This window comes from Balaenoptera physalus, assembly GCF_965194825.1.
Source record: "Balaenoptera physalus genome assembly, chromosome: 2".
NCBI classification, from domain to species: domain Eukaryota; kingdom Metazoa; phylum Chordata; class Mammalia; order Artiodactyla; family Balaenopteridae; genus Balaenoptera; species Balaenoptera physalus.
Genome location: NC_138883.1, coordinates 66,988,435 through 67,011,484, shown reverse-complemented (window position 1 = coordinate 67,011,484; position 23,050 = coordinate 66,988,435). Strand labels below are relative to the sequence as shown.

At 38.3% G+C, this 23,050-nt stretch overlaps 1 protein-coding gene and 1 long non-coding RNA gene across 5 annotated transcripts in view; one reads left to right on the top strand and one right to left on the bottom strand.

Annotated features, from left to right (window-relative positions):
* The window catches only part of NUBPL (NUBP iron-sulfur cluster assembly factor, mitochondrial), a 329,428-nt gene that overhangs the window by 43,242 nt on the left and 263,136 nt on the right, over positions 1-23,050 (top strand). For 2 of the 4 annotated variants that reach the window (XM_082452222.1, XM_082452220.1), the window contains exon 2: positions 16,141-16,281. The exons of 1 other annotated variant lie outside the window; for it this stretch is intronic. The gene's annotated coding sequence lies outside the window, so the exon portion shown is untranslated. Of the gene's footprint in view, positions 1-15,446; positions 16,282-23,050 lie in introns of those variants that run through there. One more of the 4 variants, XM_082452221.1, reaches the window with a different exon arrangement.
* Positions 1-23,050, bottom strand: part of LOC309656168 — a 130,737-nt gene that overhangs the window by 18,972 nt on the left and 88,715 nt on the right. The window lies entirely within an intron of this gene.

The window sequence follows — 23,050 nt, the reverse complement described above, 5'->3', positions numbered from 1 at the left end:
GATAGCCTGGCTTTTGAGGTGGAGAATGGATTGCTGAAATGTGAGAGTGACAGTGGGAAGACCAATTATCTCAGTTTGGGTTCTGCCAGAAGTAGACTTAGAGCAAGTAGTTTTTTTTTCTGAAATGATCTCAGGAAACCCTGGTAAGGGGTGGGGAAGGGAGATAGAGATGGGCAGAAGCAAATGAAGGGTGAAGTATTAAACAAGATACAGCTGTGGGTAATTAACGCTTAATTCCACTGAGGAACTCTGGGAAACAGTTTAGAACACATACCCCTGGGTTACCTCACCCAAGGGACAAGGAGCTTACCTCACCCAAGGGACAAGGAGCTTGGGTATTTATACACGAATTCCTGTCAATTTTTGGTTTATGGATGCTCCCAGAGGGTGTTAATTTCTTGGTACTTCCTTTTTCACACATATGAGCAGAATGGGACCCTTTGGCCAGAGAAAGTTTTGAGGTTAAAAGAAAGTAGATCCTGGAAGAGGAAGTTTGGCTAGCAAGAACTGACACAGTAATAACAAGTAGTTGTGGGTGGGCATCAAAGAGGATCTGCTAAATCTGTTCAAAAGACTATTATGTTAGTCCAGGCAAGAGACAAAGGCAGCTTGGACCAAAGTAGTGGCGATGAAGATGGGGGGAAGTGAAAGGATTTAGGAGGTGCATATATACTTATGTGCACATGAGTTTCATGCTTTCCATTTTGTTAAGCATATTTGTAAAGATCTTACGTTTCTGATCCCCTTTTAAGGTAAACTGTAAGCTCAAGATATCCCAAGAAGACAGGAATGAAGTCTGGTACTCTTACTCCTGATTCAAGATACTAACTACTGAAAGGCAAAAAAATCTAAGGCAGTGCTGTCCAATAGAAACATTATGCAAGTCACATTAAAAATTTTCCAGAGCCACATTTAAAAAGTAAAAAGCAATAGGTAGAATTCATTTTAATGATGTATTTCATTTAACTCGATGTGTTCAAATATTATAATTTCAACATGTAATCAATACAAAATTATTGATGAAGTATTTACATCCTTTTTTTGGGCACTAAGTCTTTAAAATCTGATGTGTATTTTACACTTAAAGCACATTTTAATTTGAACTATCCACACTTCAAACAAGTGCTTGATAGCTGCCATATTAGTGCAGGTCTAGGATTTAGTTTATTTAAGAAATCTGTTCTTTTACAATGTGTTATAAATAATAATACTATTATAAATAAATAGTAGAAGGAAAATATTTTGCATTTAAGTATTGAATGTTAAAACTAAGATGGACTAGGCAATATTAATATGGTTTCTGACTCTCCTTCACTTATTTTGAGATTTCCAAGTTAAGTGGGAGATATAATTTTTAAACTTAGTATAGGTTTCTACTAATGAGAACTAGACAAATAGAATGACAACTTTCTTAACTTTTTTGATCTTAAAATAGCTAGTAAGTGTGGCTTCCTGAAGATAAATATTTCTTACTGTTTGCTATTTGGACAGGAAATCCTCTTTAAGTTTTTGATATCAAAATCAGTCTTTTTATGGCTCATTTTACTTTCATGTCTCTTAGGCAGTATCCTAGTGCCCTCTCTTCCTTTCCTTATTTCAAAAACACAATTATCAGAAGGTAATATAAGACTGGAATTCAGAGTTCCTTGTCTTATGAATCATGTTTCTTTTCTTTCTCCATCATCATGATGGAAATGAGAAATTTTTATTGCTCAGTAAGTGAAATAACTTAGGACAATATAAAATGGTTGTTGACTGAGATTATGAGCTAATAATATCAAAGGTCCAGAGATACTTAGAGGAATGTAATTAAATATTTTAATATACTTATAAAACTGCATCTTTTAAGATGTTCTTATGAAAGCCATAGTCAAATGTGGCTTACTTATGTTTTTCTCTGAATTTGTGCATACAGACAGTATAAAAACTAAGGCAACTCAGGCCTACGGAGTCATCATTAGCTATAGCCAATTTGGAGGTAAAGAGTTTACTACTGCCTACCAGAACCTTATTTTCATGAGGCCTTTAGGGAGTGTAGGGTAGATTTCTTTACTTATAAATAAAGCATTCCTCTGAGGAGCCTGGGCCACTGCTTAAAGGGTAACCCCCCAAAATAATCTAACAAAAGAGTAAAAAAATCTTTGGAGCGTTGGCTTCAGATGTACTTGAATTCAAATCTTTTATTTATTTATTTATTTTAATAAGATACAGCCTCAGTCCTATCACTTAGATTCTCTAAGTTTCAGATGTCCCCTATTTATTTATTTATTTTTGGCTGCATCAGATCTTAGTTGCAGTAAGCAGGATCTTTGTTGCGGCATGCAGGATCTGTCGTGGCAGTGAGTGGGCTCTTCGTTTGGCACGTGGGCTTCTCTACTTGCCCTGCATGGGGCTCCAGAGCATGCGGGCTAAGTAGTTGCAGCACGCAGGCTTAGCTGCCCTGCAGCATGTGAGATCTTAGTTCCCCAGCCAGGGATTGAACCCCTGTCCCCAGCATTGGAAGGTGGATCGTTAACCACTGCACCACCAGGGAAGTCCCTCAGATATCCTCTATTCATTTTAAAGAGTTTTTTTAAAAGTTTATAGCTCACTGGTTTTTTAAAAAATTTTTGTTTATTTAATTTTTTGGCTGCATTGGGTCTTCGTTGCTGTGTACGGGCTTTTCTCTAGTTGCAGCAAGCAGGGGCTACTCTTCATTGTGGTGTGCAGGCTTCTCATTGTGGTGGCTTCTCTTGTTGTGGAGCACGAGCTCTGAGTACGTGGGCTTTAGTAGTTGCAGCGTGTGGGCTCTGTAGTTGTGGGTTGTGGGCTTAGTTGCTCCGCAGCATGTGGGATCTTCCCAGACCAGGGATCGACCCTGTGTCCCCTGCATTGGCAGGCAGATTCTTAACCACTGCACCACATTGGAAGTCCTAGTTTTTGCTTTTGATGGTGGTATATACATCTAACTATGTATTACATTTCTATAATAAAGGGACCCACTATGCATCCTGTTTGGTAACTTTTTCCATTTAATAATATGTTATAAATGTCTTTCATCTCAACAAGCTAATATGTTAATAAATATATATCTACATGATCATTTTAATAGCTATGTAATAGTCCCTTGCAGGCTATTTTGAGGATTATAGTATGAGATAAAGTATGTGACCATAACAAGCATTTAGTAATTTAAAAACAACTAGACTATAAATGGAACTGAATTTCGGATTTCATACAATCAGCCTGCAGGCTGACCTTTTCCCACTTATCTTTGCTAGCCAGCCACCATCATACAGGCAGTCTCCGGCTGCCTTCAAGCAAGACCTCCACATGTAATTGCCTCATACATCAGGACCAGGAACCCTGTGTCTCAGACATCCCTGGAGGCGCCAGAACGAAGGTGGCTCAAGAACCTGCATAGAAGATGTAGGTCACAATGACTTTGATGTTAAGATCATGGAATATTGAGGCTCTAGAGAGAGAAAATGTATATTATACTGGTTCAGGACCCGGAAGGACAGGAGACTCCCAGAGGAAAGAAACACTTAAAGGATAGCTTCTCAGAGCAGAAAGTTCACTTTCATTTCTATGAAGTTCTTCATTTCTAGCACCCTAACAGTGTTTGTTCTCTTCCTTATGGAACAAAATTCAGCTAGTGACCTCTCACTTCAGCGAGATTATCAGAACATGAGGAATACTCCAGATTCCTATTTGAAAATATGTGTTCCTCCTACTACATTTCTAGGTTTAAAATACTCCCTTTAACATTCCAAGAATTATTTTTGTAAATGATCTTGGCTGCAGTTCAAAATACTGTATGTAGCGTTTAGTAGGCTAGTTCATAGTCCCTCTCTGAATACCAGTTGACAGAAGCACTATCAGATGGTCTGGGATAGAGACAGATCCTAGGTCATATCCTAAGTCACTTGGAGCAGGGTCTAAGAGAGGAACTTTGAGGTCTGTTGTTGGCCATTCCTCCTTCAGACTACACTTCTCGAGAAGGACACTCTGAGCTGTGGGTGCTGGTGTAGAGCCCGCTGGGAGGAGAGCTGCATATTTGGCATCTTATGGTGCTGTCCCAGTGGCTTCTCCAACTAAGTCAATTGAGGTCTCAATTCTTCAACAGAGGAAGCTGTAAATATTGAAAGAGAGCATTGGTCATATGGTCAACTATATTGTTATGTATCAAGTAGTGTGGTGGCACTGTAGATAGAGAAGTAAACGAGACAGGAATGGTTCAGCTATTGGGGAGCTTCTGAATTAGTGGGGAACACAGGACATATGAAGCAAATAGTGACAACTGTGTTTAGTGATGTAAAGGGAAAATTGACCTAGACCGGGAGTCAGGGAGATTTCCTTGAGGGAGTGACATTTGAGCTGAGACTTGAAGTTAGGTGGGTAATAAGAGTGAGGAACTGACGTTTCCAGCAAAGGAAACAACTTGTGAGAAGGCCCCAGGTATGACTGAGGAATTCAGTAAGGCTAGAGGGCAGAGAGCTTGGGAGAAGGATGGGGCAGGAGATTTGCATAGGACCAGATCATGTAGGGCTTTACAGGCCATGTTAATTGTACTGCATTTTATTTGAAGGATGATGGGAAGGGGGAAGATACCACATGTATTAATTTGCTAGGGCTGCCATAACAAAATACCACAGACTGGGTGTCTTAAACAACAGAAATTAATATGCTCACAGTTCTAGAGGCTGGAAGTCCAAGATGAAGATGCTGGTAAGGTTGGTTTCCTCTGAGGCCTCTTTCTTTAGCTTACAGGTGGCTCCACTCTTGCCACCTCCTCAAATGGTCATTTCTTTGTGTGTATGCCCCTAGTGTTTCTTTGTGTGCCCAAATTTTCTCTTTTTATGAGGACACCAGTCAGTTTAGATTAGGGCCCGCCATAATGGTCTCCTTTTAACTTGATTGCCTCTTTTTTTGGCATTTAGGAATTTTTAAAAAAAATCGAGATATAATCAACATATAACATTATATTAGTTTCAGTTGTACAACATAATGATTCAATATTTGTGTAAATTGCAAAATGATCACCACAAGTCTAGTTAACATCCTTTAATTACCTCTTTAAAGGCCCTGTCTCAAATGCAGTCACATCCTAAGGTACTGGGGGTTAGGATTCCAACATATGAATTTGGGGGACACGATTCAGCTCATAATACCATTTATGTGCCTGTTGTGTAGAGAATGGATTGGAGAGGGGCAATAGTGGAGACTCTACTGTGAAAAATGATACTGACCTGCCAGGATGTGTGTTGTGAAGATAGAACAAAGGCAATGGGTTTGAGAAGCATTTCGATGGAGGACTGATAAAATCTGAGGGTAAGGGAGAGGGAGGAGTCAAAGATGACTCATGAATTTCTGGTTCTCCATCTGGCGGGTGGAGATGCAGTTTATTTAGTAAAAGAAGAATGGAAAAAGAGAATGATGGTTTGTGGGGAAGATGACGGGTTCTGTTCTGCTCATGTGGAATTTGGCGTGCCTGTTACATATCAAGTGCATGTGATGAGCAGATTGTTTGCTGGAGAGGAAATCACCCTCCATAATAGACAGAGCTGATTGCCATATAGATCAACCTCTGTAAGAGACAAAGTTGCTGTTAAAACTGCACAACTCAAATGGGATTCGAACCCAGCCAAAATTCAGATTGGGCATTGAACCCACAGGCTGGGACTCGAACCTGCTGTCTTTTAATTGAGATCACACACCTGATCTCAGGACTTAATGAAGCTTAGGTTCTTTATGTTTCAGTGCAGAAGGAATTCAGCAGGAGGCAAAGTGATAGGTAAGAAGTAGCTTTATTGAGTTACACATTCCACAGACAGAATGCGGTCAGTCTCAAAAGGCGAGAGCTGCCCCAAAATATGGGGTGGTTAGTTTTTATGGGCTGTATAATTTCATAGGCTGAGTGGGAGGATTGTTCCAACTATTTTGGGGAAGGGGCGGGATTACCAGGAATTGGTCCACTGCCCACTTTTTGACCGTTTATGGTCGGCCTTGGAATTGTCATGGCGCCTGTGGGTGTGTATTTAGCATATGCTAATGTATTACAATGAACACATAATAAGGCTCAATGTCTCCTGGAAGTCAAACCTTCAGCCACCTTGGGCCAAGTCGGTTCTAACCAGTTTATGTCATATTCACAACGGCTATGTCATTCTTTAAGGATTGTGTCTTGCTTCCTTTCCTCCTGTTTCACTGTCACCTGGTCCTTGTATTCTACTTTTTTAGGGAAAAAAAAATTGTAGCCCTTTTCAAAAATGTGTTCTTGGCATCCTTAGAAATTCTTTCTCAAAATTTGCTAGGCTAGGGTTCAGTAGCTTTTTATAGTTAACATCACAGAATATTTCTTTGACAATTTTCCATAGTCAGCTTGACTCATGACTCAATAAGCCTAAAGGAATTGCCTAATGTTATTAACCTCTTTTTGAGGATAAAACAACTCTTTTCATTTCCTTCCTGCATGCCAAAGCTTGGTAAAGGATGAAGTCTTGCACTAAAAGTGAAGTGTGTAAAACTCTGAGGAGATGGTAGAACAGAAGGCCTTTTCATGGCAGCACAAAGTCCCAGGCAGTTCAGTCATGTGTGGATTGGTGACCCCTCAGTGGGAGCAAGGGTGTTAATGGTAGCTGGGGAGCAGAAAGGCAGTGTCAGGAGGCACAGCGTGCTGTGGCACCAGGGTCACAGTCAGCGGTGTCCTTAGAATGAAGGCTGAGCCCTGGGGCAGCTGGAGACAGGCTGGAGCTAGGTCAGAGGTCGGGAAAGAGCTGGGTCACTCCTGGTAAAAGAGGTTCTTGTTGAGTGCCTGCCCCACGTTACCTGAAGGGCCATGGAGGAGATGCCAGCTTACTAAAAGGTAGCTATAAGGAATTAGGGTGACTAACCTGCCTGGTTTGCTGGGCCTGAGGGGTTCCTGGGATGAAGGACTTTCAGTTTTAGAACTAGGAAAGACCTGGGGAAACTGGGATGAGGTGGTTACCCTATAAAAGGGTTCTAATAGACCTAGGGTCTTTGGTCCTTGAGTTATCTTAGAAGAAATAACTTTAGCCTAAAGCAAATACATCTGCATGACTCACCATAACCTTCTTAGTAAAAGGACTGCTACAATTTGCTTTATGTTTTTAATAAATTAAATAATTAATATTTTTAATAAATTAGAGATCATTAGACTGACCAAATGCTCCAATTTTCCTGGAACAATCACAGTTTATACCTGTTGTCCCACATTATTAATAGTGTCTTCTCCAGTCTCAAAAGTGTCCTGATTTGGATGACAAGTTATCCGGTAACTCTATTTTTAATAAAATGATCTTTTCTTAAACAGGAGTACTATTTTGTGAATCTTGGCAGAGCAGGCCAATTTCTATATCATAATATTTGACAGTATTCCTTTTAAGATGATTCACTATGTACTACTTTTAATAAATACATTTTAAAAAATTAAAAGTTTTTCCATTCAGAAGTACTTGACCATAGTTTCACCTCTGAAATCAGAATTTATTACACACACATACATTCCCTCTTTATCTCATTCACATTTGACCATCTCATTATTTCACAAAAGTATCATGGAATTTTTAAAAAAAATAAATTTATTTATTTCATTTATTTTATTTTTGGCTGTGTTGGGTCTTTGTTGCTGCACGTGGGTTTTCTCTAGTCTTGGCGAGCAGGGGCTACTCTTTGTTGCAGTGCGCGGGCTTATCATTGTGGTGGTTTCTCTTGTTGTGGAGCACGGGATCTAGGCACGCGGGCTTCAGTAGTTGTGACACGCGGGCTCAGTAGTTGTGGCTCGCAGGCTCTAGAGCACAGGCTCAGTAGTTGTGGCACACGGGCTCAGTTGCTCCGCAGCATGTGGGATCTTCCTGGACAAACCCGTGTCCCCTGCATTGGCAGGCAGATTCTCAACCACTGCGCCACCAGGGAAGCCCAGTATCATGGAATTTTAAAATTTATTTATAATTAAACAAGTTTTTCATAATGTTTTATAAGCAAGAAATTAGAGGTTGAAAGAGGAAACATTACATATGGCAAAAAGCCAATGCAAATTAAGTGGGGGTGGAGGAAGAAGGTTTATCCTATTAAGGAAACATGAAAAATATTAAAATTATCTAGTAATGTACTTATTACTCAAATATATCAGATAATTTGGTATGAAAACCAAATTATTTCTGGACCTAATTTCTGGAATAGGAAATTAATTATACAGAATGTCTAAAAATTATTAGTATAAAATAGAAATAGAAGTTATTCAGAAAATACGTATAAAGAATATTTATGTGTGGTGTCTAAGGAAGCTGTATCCCAAATAAACCTCTTCTCAGATTATGAAACGTAGGTTTGAATACATTTCACATTTACTTACACCAAAATTGAATGTTCACCCCTACCTTTCGCCCACGTTTAAGATCACCCGTCTGGTTTTCCATTTCAATGAATGTTATTGACCACTAGAGGGAGAAACAAGAAAGGCTTTGAAAATTTTGACAAATCTGAGAGATTAGTTAAATACCAGTAGTAAAATGTACTAACTGTAGTGAAATCCGAATTCAAGGAAGGCACTCACAGATATAGTTGTTGCTGGAGATCTGTCAATTCTATGGGATCCTGTAGAAATAATGTAACAGAAAGATGATGTGACTTCTCTAAAGTGTGAGGAACAACACATTCCATGGTTGACCAGCTAAATTATAGTTTTGTTCAACTTATGCCTTTACCCAAAGAGCAAGTGCAATAACTAAACATATTTAATAAGGATGAATAATGAAAGGATTAACTGCTTTAGACTTCAAACGTGGGAAAAGTGGCAGTAAAGGAAAAATACTATTATAATCAAAACAATTCCCCAATACTTTGCATTAAGTGAATTTGACAATTAATACTTAAAATTGTATTTAAGTATATAGAACATACTTGTTATAAAGTGACTGAAGATTCTAACCAGCTAAAGGTGTGTTTTTCTTAGACTACTCAATACATGGATTTATTAAGAGACAATTTCTTGAACTCTATTACTTTGTTGGAAAATTGTCTTTGAATTATTTGTTAACCAAGAAATTCCTGACTCTTTTAGTTGTAAGGAAAATATATAAAATGCATTCGTTCAACAAATAAATGTTGAACAACTATTCAGTGTTAGATATTCAGGAGATTCAAGACTGAATTGGACATGAATTCTTCTCTCAAGAAATTTATCGTCTAAAAAAGCCTATTCATAAAAATCTGTAAAACAAAGTAGATGTGGAACATACCATTAGAGAAGCAAAGTCAGGGCACTATGGGTGTTGAGAAGGAAAAGTTACTTCTAGTTTTATGTGTTTGTGGGGTGTGGTCAGGGGTAGAGGGTGTGAAGGCAGGAGGAATCAGAGAAGGCTTCATGAAAGATGTGACATTTGAGCAGGGCCTAAAGATACTCAGGATTTAGAACTGTGGCAATGACAGGAGAAGCATTTAGGTGGAGGGAGCAGAATGAGCAAAGGCATGGAGGTAAAGTCCTGCTGGGCAAATGCAAAATGTATAAACACACAAACATAAAACGGAAAAGCATAGGTGATCTAAAAACACATAAATTAGTCTAACGTGTGAAATATATTTGGATTAGCCTATAAGTGTTTGTGATGGTTAATTTTATGTCAACTTGACTGAGCCATGGGGTGCCCAGATATTTGGTCAAACATGATTCTGGGTGTTTCTGTGAGGTGTTGGATGAGATTTAACTGATTTAACAGTTAGAACAGTAGACTGAATAAAGAAGATTGCTCTCCATAATGTATGTGGACCTCATCCAATCAGTTGAAGACCTGACTATCACATGAGGCTGACTCTCCCCCGGGAAGAGAGGATTCTCTTGCCTAATGGCCTTTGGACTTGAATGGGGACATCAGCTCTGCAGATTTTGGACTTGCCAGCCTCCATAATTGCATGAGGCAATTTCTTATATCTCTTTCTTTCTCTATAAATATATCCTATTGATTCTGTTTCTCTGGAGAACTTGGATTAATACACTGTTAATACTGTTTAAAAATAAGCATCTAATAATCTGCCAACAATACCTATTTGGTACCATTTTGATCCCAGTGTTATGCTGAACAATGGGGAACACTAGAATAGTATCAACTTACAGAGAATGTATCTAATATATCTGAGAGCTACTTCAAAGAATAGATAGATATGCTGATAAAACTAATTGATTTAAAAATAAATGTTCTAATTATTAATTTATTATTAAAGTAAAGGAAAAAATTAAAATTGTAACTCAGAGGAAAGAAGAAAAATAAATTATAACCCTAATAGTTTAATATAACCAGTGTTAACATTTTGGTATATTTTCTTGCAGTAATTTTTTCCTTTGCAATTTTTAAAAAATAAATTTATTTATTTATTTTTGGCTGTGTTGGGTCTTTGTTGCTGCGTGCAGGCTTTCTCTAGTTGCATTGAGCGGGGGCTACTCTTCATTGCAGTGCGCAGGCTTCTCATTGTGGTGGCTTCTCTTGTTGCGGCGCTCGGGCTCTAGAGCGCAGGCTCAGTAGTTGTGGCGCACAGGCTTAGTTGCTCCACGGCGTGGGATCTTCCCGGACCAGGGCTCGAACCCATGTCCCCTGCACTGGAAGGCGGATTCTTAACCACTGTGCCACCAGGGAAGTCCCTTCTTTGCAATTTTTAATGTACATCAAACTTTAGTGTATATAAAATCATGTAGTCAATTTTTTTACTTATTATATCCTAAACATTTCCCCATATTGTTTCAGTCTTAAGAACTATAACTTTTGTTGCCTGTACAATATACAATCTGCAAACTTACTATAATTTTCATAATTATTTCCTTATTTTTGGATATTATAGTTATTATACAGATTTTTTCTCTATTTTTAAGATCATCAATATAAATATCTTTATAATTATAGCTTTTCATATTCTGAATTATTTCAGAATAAATTCCCAGAAGCAGTACATTAGATCACAGGTATGAATACTTTTATAGTTAGTCTAAATTGCTTTCCAGGGACTTCCCTGGTGGTCCAGTGGTAAAGAATTCTTCTTACAATGCAGAGGATGCGGGTTCAATCCCTGGTCAGGGAACTAAGATCCCACATGCTGCACCACAACTACTGAGCTCACGCACCTCAACTAGAGAGCCTGCGTGCCACAAACTACAGAGCCCACGCACCCTGGAGCCTGTGCACCTCAACTAGAGAAGAGAAAACCCACACGCCACAGCTAGAGAGAAGCCTGTGTGCTGCAATGAAGAGCCTGTGCTCTGCAATGAAAATCCCGCATGCCTCAACGAAGATCCAGTGTGCCACAACTAAGACCTGACGCAGCCAAAAATATAAATAAATAAATAATAAACAATAAACTTCTTAATTAAAAAAATTGCTTTCCACAAATGCTGCACCAACTTATAAGGCCACTGAAATAAAACCTACTCAATATTCATTCTCATCTTTGTTAATAAAAGACTTTCTTTTATAGAGATGTGAGTTGTTATAAAAACCTCACTTCCTCAGACTGTCTTGCAGCTGGGTATGTCTTTAGGACTGTATTCTGGTTTATGAAGGTAGCTGGGTTGAGCTTTTAGAAACAATTTTGTTTCACTAATTAAAAGGAACCAGCTGGCACACACATTTCCCTTTTTCCCTTCCTTTCTCCTTGACTATAAGTAGAGCAGCCTTCTTGCAACTTTGAGGATGAAGGCTACAAGTTAAGATGGTAGAACAGGAAGCTAGAAGCAGCTGGTGATTTTCTTGAACATCTGTACCAGCTCTGGACTCTTTCCTCTGGAATTCTTGTTACAAGAATAAATTAATCCATATTTAGTTATGAAACTGTAGTCATATTTCTGTTGCATGAGACCAAAAGAAAATCTAATAGTAATGCATAGCGATTACATGTGCATAATTATTTCTCCATAATAGTGGATATTGTCACTAAAATTGGAGAGGCACTATATTGGTGAATTAATTGCAAATCAAAACGCCTAACCTAAACTAGCTTAAACAAAAAAAGGGAATTTACTTGTTCATGTACTGGGGAAAATATAGGCGTTGAACTAACTTTGGGCTTTACTAAGCGGCCTCAATGATACTATTAGGTCAGATCTTTTTTTCCCTTCTCCTTTTCCCTCTCTCTTACACTATCTCCCCTTTGTTTTCCTCTACTTGTTGGCCTCTTCTCTCCTACAGAAAATGGACTTCTTCCACGTAACTGAAGAAGCTGGCCAACAAGCAACTCCAGGCTTATGTTGGTCCAAAGTCAGTGAAAAGTGTGGAATGAGAGAACTTCCCACTTTTGTTCAAATATCAGTCCTGGGGAAGGACTCTGATTCATCAGGCCTGTGTCATGTGCTCATCCAAGGGGGAGGCAGACAGGACAATTGTGTTTGTCAATCCCTCCAAGATCACTGGAATAAGGAAGGGGAAATTACTCAAAGAAAAAGTTGAGTGTTGACACCATAACATGGTAGAAAGTCTAAAACAACCTGTCATCAGCAACCATCTTTTACTAATAAAATGATCTTTATTATTATTTTAGTTTGCTTTTCTTTGAAGTTGAATATTTTGTCTGTGTATAAATTTTATTTCCTCTTTTCAAAATTCCCTCTTTTAAAGATGTTGACATTTCATTGACAACCAACCAGAATAAGTTTATACTTGACAAATCAGTTGAGTATTCTCTTTATTTTGAACATAATGCCGATTTTGTGCTTGTAATCTGTATCTGGAAATGCCATCCTCAAAGAATAGGAAATACATATTCTTTATAATGTTTATGTAGACATATTCTAGAGGTCCTAAATCTAGTGAGAAGAGTGACAATTGGGCTAGACATAAATTTAATCAATAGATGTACATGAGTCATGTAGTATATTTAGTATGGAGAGGTTAAACATATAGTAGATTCCCCTTCTGGGAGCTTACTGAATTGATTTTAATATATTACTTTGTGAGAATGCTTCTTTAGCTATTACATTGGCATATTGACATTATGGGTTGTTTCCCCAAACTCTGAATTATTCAAAATGAGATTTAAAAGCCCATTCAGGATTTAGGCTTTAGATTAAGGCGTAAAAAAGTAAAGCAAAAAAAAAGTGGCCTAGAGGATCTTCTGGTAAACTATAAATATTTTATTACTTTTTTATTTACTAAATATTTATTCATTTGGTGTTTATGGCAATTGTTTCATATATTTCTACGGTCCACATGAGATCTTATGATTTTGGAGAGCAGGCTCAGTGGCTGCAGATTCTCCAGTTCTTTACTTCCAGGCTTTGATGTAAGGGTAGCCCTAGCGTATCCCATGAGGCAAAGGGGTGAGAAACTAAGTCATCACAGCTTAGCCCACATAATCCCACCAAGCTGAATTTAAATGCCCTTCAAAGAGGGAAGATTGAGACATAAAAACAAATGATGTATTGATTGTACAATGTACCCAGTATACTAAATCAACTTGATTCCCCTCTTTCTTGAAGAAAAAGGGCTGGCAACAGAAATGAAAGAAAGTCTTTTCTCTGCCCTCCAGATCTGCTGCTATGTCTGGCTGCTCCAGACCAGCTGCCACCTGTAGTCAAGTACCCTGACGTGCTGTTTGTCCTGAGAAAGAGCTTTGTTATCTCTTAGAGTATAAAAGAAATAACAGGTTGGGACTTCTCTGGCGGTCCAGTGGTTAAGACTCTGCGCTTCCACTGCAGGAGGCACCGGTTCAGTCCCTGGTTGGGGAACTAAGATCCCGCATGCTGCACAGTGCAGCCAAAAAAAAAAAAAAAAAGAAATAACAGGTTAAAATACTTGAGACATACTAGTCTGTCCACAAACATTAATTACGTCTGGATTTACACCATAAAGGCTTGTTCAGGGAAGGTTGCAAATCTGCCATTCATTTAGGCATATGCATTTTGTATGGAGCCCAGAGCAAATGACATTTCGCTTCTAGCAGATACCTGGGGTCCTAGTTAGGGCTACATGCAGATTAAAGCCTCCTGATAGCCATGCAGTTTCATGCTTCTGTACCTTGTGTTTTGTCTCACTTGACTGGAATTCTGTATTTTGTCCTTTGGGAGTTAGCATGAGTTTTTGTTCCCTTAGAAGTGTTTTCTGACCACATCTATTCTGATGTGAGCTGGGTGCCCTTTGTCTATACTCACAGAATATCTTGTTAATAATTATATAATAGAGCTCTAATATAATTGCTTTTCTTACCAGCCTGCTCCACTGTAATTTCAGGGCAGGCTACAACTATGTTTTATTCATCTTTTTTTTTTTTTTTTTTTTTATTCATCTTTGAAATACTATGGCCTAGCAAAATACCTGGCCCAGTGGACACTCAGTAAGTATTTGTTGAAAGGATGAAAATAATTGAAGTTTGTCCTCCGGGTTCCCTCATCTCCCTTCTTGTTTCCCTTCTTCTCATTTGTGCTGCCACACCCTGCCTCACCCAATCTCACCATTTTATCGTCTTCATCCATCCTCTTCCTGATCCGCTAATGGCTCCAGTTGCCAGATCCCATTTGGTTTTGGAAATAAGTTTACTTATGTTATAAATTACAAACCGCTGGAGAGTGGGAAAAGTGTTGATCATTCATTCAAAAGTGTTGAATCCTTCAATAATTAGCACAGTAATTAGTTTTTCACACATTAGGTGTTTACGTTTATATTTTAAAATGTATTGCTTTCATCCACTTATAAAAGCAATACATATTTATTGTAGAGAATTTTTAAAAATATAGAATATCACTAATAATAAAAGCCACTTATCCATCACCTATAGATAAGTGCCATTAATATTTTGTTACATTGCTACATATAACAATTCTTTCCTATGCATTTATACTCTTTTACTGTTTGCAAAATTGAGATCGCACTGTATAAACTCTTTTTGTCCTGCTTTTTCTGTTTACTGTTATATCATGAGCATTTTATCATGGCATTAAGTATTCTTTTAAAATGTCACTTATTTAATACTTTTCTTATTTCTGGACATTCAGATCCCGTTTTTCTTTGTATAAACAAGTCTGTGATGAAGTATCTGTGTATAAATCTGTACATTTCCAATTATTTCCTTAAGATAAATTCCTAGAAGAATTATTTGATCACTTTGTGTCAACATTTTAAGGTCTTTTGATACTTTTTTTTTTTTTTTAATTTTTATTTATTTATTTATTTATTTATGGCTGTGTGGGGTCTTCGTTTCTGTGCGAGGGCTTTCTCCAGTTGTGGCAAGTGGAGGCCACTCTTCATCGCGGTGCGCGGGCCTCTCATCATCGCGGCCTTTCTTGTTGTGGACCACAGGCTCCAGACGCACAGGCTCAGCAATTGTGGCTCACGGGCCTAGTTGCTCCGCGGCATGTGGGATCTTCCCAGACCAGGGCTCGAACCCGTGTCCCCTGCATTAGCAGGCAAATTCTCAACCACTGAGCCACCAGGGAAGCCCCTTTTGATACTTTTGATACAAACTTCTAGAAGTGTTCTATCACTTTATCATTTATTTGCTTACTTAACAAATATTTATCAAGCCTTTACTATGTGCTTGGCACTATGTAGGGCTAGGATTATAATGGAGAAAAACGTACTCAAGGTCGTTGACCTGAAGCTCCTAGGGGGCGACAGGTAACCAACAAATAAATGAAAAAGATAAAAGAATAACATATTGTTAGTAGTGCTCTGAGGAGAGCTCTGATAGAGTGGGGCCCTGCTTTGGTTTGAGTGGTGAGGGAAGGCTTTTCTTAGAGATCGCATTTAATTTGAAAACCTGAAGGACTGAAAACGCACCAGCCATGGAGGTAGAAGGAAGGGTTTTCTGGGAAGAGTAGAATGGCAAAAAATGAGGTTGAGAGAGGTAGGTAGAGGCCGAAGGACCAAAACATGGTTCTCTGTTAGGTGATAGGGAGCTATTAAAACAAACGAATCATGACAATGAATTTATAGGTATCAGCAAGTCAATGCTTTATCACTTTTACTGAATATGTGCATTTTAACAGAAGTCTCCCAGAGATAATATTCTTAACTCAAAAGAATGCTCCCACGGGTGGAATTTGGGACACCATGGTAGGTGAGCATTTCATTGCATCTCAGGTCACACTTTATATAGGGTGGCCTACATTTCCCACATCAGAGGGTTCTTTCTCAGGTTGTGTTCTCTTCTATTAATGCCCAGGAGTCTGCACAGGTATACTGGCCAAATACAGCAGCTCTGCATAGACCATGGCTCATCTCTCCTCTTCAACTCAGGTTAATAAAAGCTGTCCAGTCATGACTTTCTTGGATTGATTGTATATCTCCGTGGCAGTGGAATTAGGTAAGATAAAAGGTATTTAATTTCAATATATTTGCCACATTTACATTTTCTCTCTACATAGATAATATATATTAATATATTACATAATCTATTATTATATGATAGTTATATATTACATACAGTTGATATATTAAATATATAGATAATTCATAGAGAGATAATATATATTGGATAATAAGAATAATCTTTTGTAGAGAGAATTAAGAAGGAATTAATGCTCTAAAAGTTTTCTAGTTATATCTGAGATAGATATTGAGATTCAACAACAGGAATTGTTTCAAATTCTAAATCCTTGGCTTTAATTAGTTTGTTTTTATATTAGGAGTCAGGCTTTGTATTCAGCTTTCAGATTTATCTTTAAGTATTGTGCATAGATGTTTACTAAGCATTTTCAGATTTATACATATTTATAAATGAAAAGCTTACTTATTTATTCTTTTTGTGTCTGGATTTTATTTATTTCTTACTCATCAAAAAGAAAATGATCATTTATTAGAATTCAGACTTTTAAAAGACCATTCCAAAATCAAACAAGATTACAGTGAGGAAAGCATTTTTTCAATTCTTTGTCTAAAAAAGCAGGTCTATACAATACTATTCAGAGTGTTCAGTTTGACAAGATATATTATTATAAGCAATCAAAACAAAATTGTCTTGCATAAAATCAATGAAATCAACAAATATTTAATGAGTGTCTATAGTGTACCAGGACCTGAGAAGTCACTGTGAGGGCAAGGGAGAAGTATACAGTAGTGTGTAATCCTTGCCCTGTAGGAGCTTACAGCCTAACAGGGGAGATAAAACGTAAGGGTGTGGGAGAAGGGACCTAGGACACTGACATGTATGGACCACCTACTGTGTCCTAGAAATTGTGCTAGGTGCTTCCATATAAATTTTCTCATGCACAGCTGAGCTCAGTATCATCGCCCAAATTCTTTAGTATTTTCATTCTTACTCTGCACCCATCATACAGCCTTCAGGTCATTCTCAGTCCCGACCTCCCTTCCTCACCTCCCACATCCAGTCATCACTAAATTCTGTACCTGGACCCTTCCAATGGCCTTCTGACTGGTTTCATTGCCTCTGTTCTCTTATTAGCCCATCCTCTTTCCACGTTGTGGACACATTTGCTCTAAAATGCAAATATGATTAGATTAATTACAACTCTTTTGGGATGCAAGTAACAGAATCTATCTAAGATAACCTAAGCAAGGGGGGTAATTTATTATTATGATTGCAGCAGTGACTCTTGGGGACCAAGGGCAGGATGCAGCTTGGTTAGATGAACAGAATGGACCGTGACTGTAGTCCTTTCTTTTTATCTCTTGTCTTTGCTTCTGTATATCTACTTCATTTCTTACTACAGATCAGCTCTTAATTGTTTCTGGTCTACATGGCAGAAAAGGACAGCTAGACTGAGCATGGACTATCTCAGTTTCCATTCTAAATTCCTCAGGGAAAGAACTCATTCGGCCAGCTTGGGTCAGGTGTTACCCTTGGATCAATCACCAATGGCAATCAGGGTTACCTTGTAAGGACACGGTAATTGTAACCATGTTGTTGGAAGGGAGAAGAAGTTCTCAGAAAAAGGATTACTAGGCAGATATAAATCAAGAGATGTTTCTTGGAGAGGCTGAGCATTTGAGTTGACTAGACTACAGCAGTCCCCAACCTTTTTGGCACCAGGGATTGGTTTAGTGGAAGACAATTTTTCCGCTAACAGGGTGGGGAGCGGTGGGGGGAGGGATGGTTCAGGCGGTAATGCGAGCAATGGGGAGCGATGGGGAGTGGCAGATGAAGCTTCCCTCGGCTGCCACTCACCTCTTGCTGTGTGGCCCGATTCCTAACAGGCTGCGGATGGGTACCGGGGCTTGGGCACCCCTGGACTAGAGCATATGATTGAGTTAGGGGTAAAAAGAAATAAGGTTGCAAAGATGATAGTTTGGGCCAAATTTTCAAGACCCTTTATGTGAAGCTGAAAAATTTGAACTTTATCCTACAGGCATTGGGATGTTATTGCAGTTTTTTATTTATTTAAAAAAAATTTTTTTTTAAACAACACAACTATTATTACTATTTTTTATAAATTTATTTATTTATTTTTGTCTGTGTTGGGTCTTTGTTGCTGCGTGGGCTTTCTTTAGTTGTGGTGAGCAAGGGCTACTCTTTGTTGTGGTGCACGGGCTTCTCATTGTGGTGGCTTCTCTTGTTGTGGAGCATGGGCTCTAGGCGCTCGGCCTTCAGTAGTTGTGGCTCGCGGGCTTCGCTGCTCCATGGCATGTGGGATCCTCCTGGGCCAGGGCTTGAACCCGTGTCCCCTGCATTGACAGGCCCATTCGTAACCACTGCACCATCAGGGAAGTCCCTATTGCAATTTTTTAAAGGGAGTGACATGATGAAGCAGTATTTAGGATAATTAATCTACAAGTAGGTTAGTGGATTAGAATTGGGAGAAACTGGAGCAGAGCCCACTTAAGAAGGCATTGCAGGAGTCAAATATGATGAAAAGGGCATTGGAAAAATGTGAGTCGATAGTTGAGAAGACACAGATTACTTGAACATAGGGGTGAGTTTTAGTTTTTTTAATCTTTGTGAAATTTTTGATTACTATACTGCTATGGAACACACACAAAAAAAACCCAGACCACATATGTCATAGTTCATAGGGCTGAATCATGTAGTTCTGACAACTCTATCATGTTTCTGGCAGTTTCAAAATTTCTTTCCTCTGGGAGATAAGGGTCAGGTTTTTTTTACCCCTCTCTCTCACCATCCCTGCCCCAGCCTACCATGTATTGGGAGGATATTACTAGAAATAAAAATGAAGCTGTAAAACTCTGGGGGCTAGTAGTGCAGAGAGGTAGGGAAAGTGGGAAAAAAAAAATGAACTGTTTTCAAAATTGGAGTTCCTATATGAAGGAGAAAGCTAATATCATTAACTAAGGGTACTGGACAGTGAGTCATTTTTAAAGAATTTCTATCAGGTCTCCATAGCACTTTCTGTGTAGAGTTTATTTTAGCATCTGTCACACTGCATTATGGTTATCTGTCCATGTGGCCACCTCCACACTGGCTGTCAGCTTCCCGAAGGCAGACACTCTTGCTATGAATCTTTACATCCATGGTGCTTGACACAGCACTTGACTTACCTAGAAACCCAACAAATGTTGAGTCTACCCTCTTCAGCTATAAGCTTTTAAGGGTAGGGTCTGTGCTTCTTCATATACCCTATAAAGCACTTGAAAGGTGTAACTGAACATAAATTACTAACACATGAACTACCAACCTGATTCTTTTGAAATTTTATGAAAAGAATTGGGACCAAAAGGGTACAAGAGAAGAACAAGAGGGCTAGGGTTGGGTGAAAAGTGTTCTAGGGGCTTGTTCAAAAAGAAACAAGGAACTACCTGGGATGTGTGAGGACGTGGGAGAGAATACAGGGGACTTTAAGAGGTGTTGAAGTGAATCGTGAGTTCTCTTCTTGGTATTTGAACAGCACAAGTAAAGGACTTGCCTTGTTTTTGAACTCCTTTTTGTCTTTGGATTGTGTTCTTTCGATAACATGGTTCTGGAATAGGCTACCTAGGTCACAGCTACCTAAGTTTTATATTTCTTTAGTTTAATCTGTGAAAGAAAGGAGAAGAAAAAAGAGAGCTAGAGAGAGAAGACAGTGAGGTCTAGAGGAAGGAAGGAATGAAGAGGCACATTAATGTCAGATTGCATAAAGGAGATCTGTGAATGTAAACCATGTACCTTGATTTCCATTTTGAAACCACTACAGTTCATCTGAATTATGTGTTAATTTTATCTGAAATTAGTGACATCATTTCCACTCAGATATAAGGGTCTGAGTGAGCTTCAGTGAGAATTAAAAGCATTAGGAGAAACTTTTTTGGCATTAAGAAATTCAGCTGATCTTTTATTATAAATGAAATAAACATTGAATAGTAATTCTTATTAAAGAAAGGAAGTATTTAATGTCTTAAAAATACTTCAATTATTAGCTTTCAAAATAAGTTATTTTGTAGTAGAGACCAAAACTCTTTTTTTTCCCCAGGGAAACGTCCTTCTTAAAATCCAGTATTTTTATATAGGAGCATCATTCTTGGAATCAATAAAAATATTTTTTTCCTCAATGACATATTTAGATATTGAGATAATGTAGTATATTATATTGGGCTATACCCTGAGGAATTTTAAAATGGAACATCAAAAACATTCAAAGTTCAGTAAAAATTAAATGAATTTCAGGAATGAATTAGTTTTTAGCATCATGTATAACTACTACTGTTATGTAATATAATCCTGAATGAATAAATTGTAAGTGTGCATGAATGAGCTAGAAACTTATCTTAAGGTTTCTTGAGGCTTTTTCACATTTAAAAAATCAGGCTATTGATTACAGAATCAAAGAATTTTAAAACAGAAAGGGACATTTGAGATGATCTTGTTCAACCCTCTCATTTTCTAGATGATTAAAATGTACTATTTAGATAGCAAATTATAAAGCCTTCAACAAAGGTTCTCTATTCAGACAACTACTCTGGCCTAACCATTCCTTCACCAAAAAAGAACAAAAGCGACAACATTGAAGAATTTCTGGCATTCATAACATCCCTTCCTGCTGAGCTAACAAAACCTTGAACCAGCAAGGCAGTTGTCTGTTTAAATTGAACTTGCATCTATGTTGTAAGGGTGGATATAAAGACACTAGGTGACAACACTTGAGCAGTTGTGGTGGCTAGAAAAGAATCATTCTTATCCTCATGAAATAAACGCTTGTTACCAGGTGGCTCTAGAGGGACTGCTTTTAGTGGAACCATCGTTGTCAGATTAATTTGGATGTGGCAAGATCTATAGCAGAACAGGCTGGTGTGCCCCACTGACTCATCTATATACATAGAAATAAGATGCATGCTTCTCTCATGAAATAAATGAGTGAAGACAGTTTTATGAGCAAAGTAGTCTTCAAATATCTGCTAAGGCATGACTTCCTCATTCCCTAACCCTGTCACTGGAATTAGTCAAGCACAATTGCAATTATTCATTTACATGTCTTTCTAGAATACTAGAAATAAATTCCTTGAGGGTAAGAATAGTCTTACTCCTCTTTGTATATCAAACACCTAGCACGTAGCAGAATATTACATAATTTTTTTGTAATTGAATGTTATGTTGTTATTTATTGGTCTTGCAGAGCCTCAACATCTACATTTGGATGAGGATATTTGAAGCAAATTTTAAAACAGTAATAATAATGAGATTAACATTTTAAAAGTGTCTTTAATGGTCAAGGCTTTGTGAAACATACAAAGTTGAATATGACATGGACTCTCCTTCAGAGGGTCTCATAAGATAGGGAAGTATGTTAGTGTACTAGGGCTGCCATAACAAAAACCCACAGACAGGGTGGCTTAAACAACAGAATACTTATTTTCTCACAGTTCTGTAGGCTAGAAGTCTAAGATCAAGGTGTTAGCAGGCTTGGTTTCTTCTGAGACCTCTCTCCTTGCCTTGCAGATGGTGGCCTTCTTCCTGTGTCCTCACATGGTCTTTCTTCTGTGTGTGCTCATCTCTTTGTGTGTCCAAATTTTCTCTTCTTATAAGGACACCAGTCAGGTTGGATTAGGACCCACCCTAAAGGCCTCATTTTAACTTAATCACACTTTAAAGGCCCTATCTCTAAATACAGTCACATTCTGAGGTACTGGGAGTTAGGGCTTCAACATATGAATTTTGGGGAGACACAGTTCAGCTCACAACAGGAAGAAAAAGATAACAAATTGTTTTAACACCAGTCGACTCTGATGAGAGGGATCTGGGAAGATATCCTGGAGGAAGGAGACTCTGACGGGATGTCAGCAAGGAGAATGGAAGTCAGAGTACCATTGATAATTAGACAGGACAATCTCCTCTTATTGACTATGGAGTGACTTGGTGTGGGATGCGAAATCTAGTTAAACTGGTCGATCCTTTCTGACACACAGTTGGTGTTCCAACAATCTGATCCTGATTCTCCTTAATACATTCCATCATCCTTTTAAGTTGACCACCTGCTTGGCAGAGTTGAACTATAATATTGATGGATCAGGCAGAGTTCTTTTCCCCCCCAGTTTTATTGAGATATTATTGACATACAGCATGTATAAGTAGGCAGAGTTTTTGTCTTTATATCCAGTAAGCCTAACTGGTACCCGTTATTAGAAACAAATCTGGTAAACTGTGTGTTACAAATAAATGGCTCAGAACAGCCACCTTTGCGGTAGAAATCTGAGATGGAAGTTTGAGACTTGAATGGCGTCTGGAATAATCAAGACATTCTCTTGAAGCTGTTCTACAAAAATCAATATGGATTTTTGAATATATTATTTGGAAAGCCATTGTCTAACTGGGTGAGCATGAACTACACTTATTTACATCTTTTAAGACAAAATATCCTCCATGAATACACAGTGCAGCAGTTTATTAGCACCAGCTTTGCAATTAGACTCTCCTGGTTCGCGTCCTGATTCTGCCAGCTCCTCTCCTATGTTACTTATCCTCAGGCAAATGGCTTATTGTGAGTCTCAGTTTCCTTTGTTGTCTATAAAATAGTGATTCATGCCTTACTTATTTTTGTGTTCTCTGGCAAGATACTTAACCATTTGACAACTCACTCATCTGTGGAATAAAAACTGTGGTAATAGCTACAGTACCTGGCATGTAGTAGGCATTCAGTAGATGTTAATCATCATTAGTATGGCACCGGGTTAGCTGTGCTTAATAAACA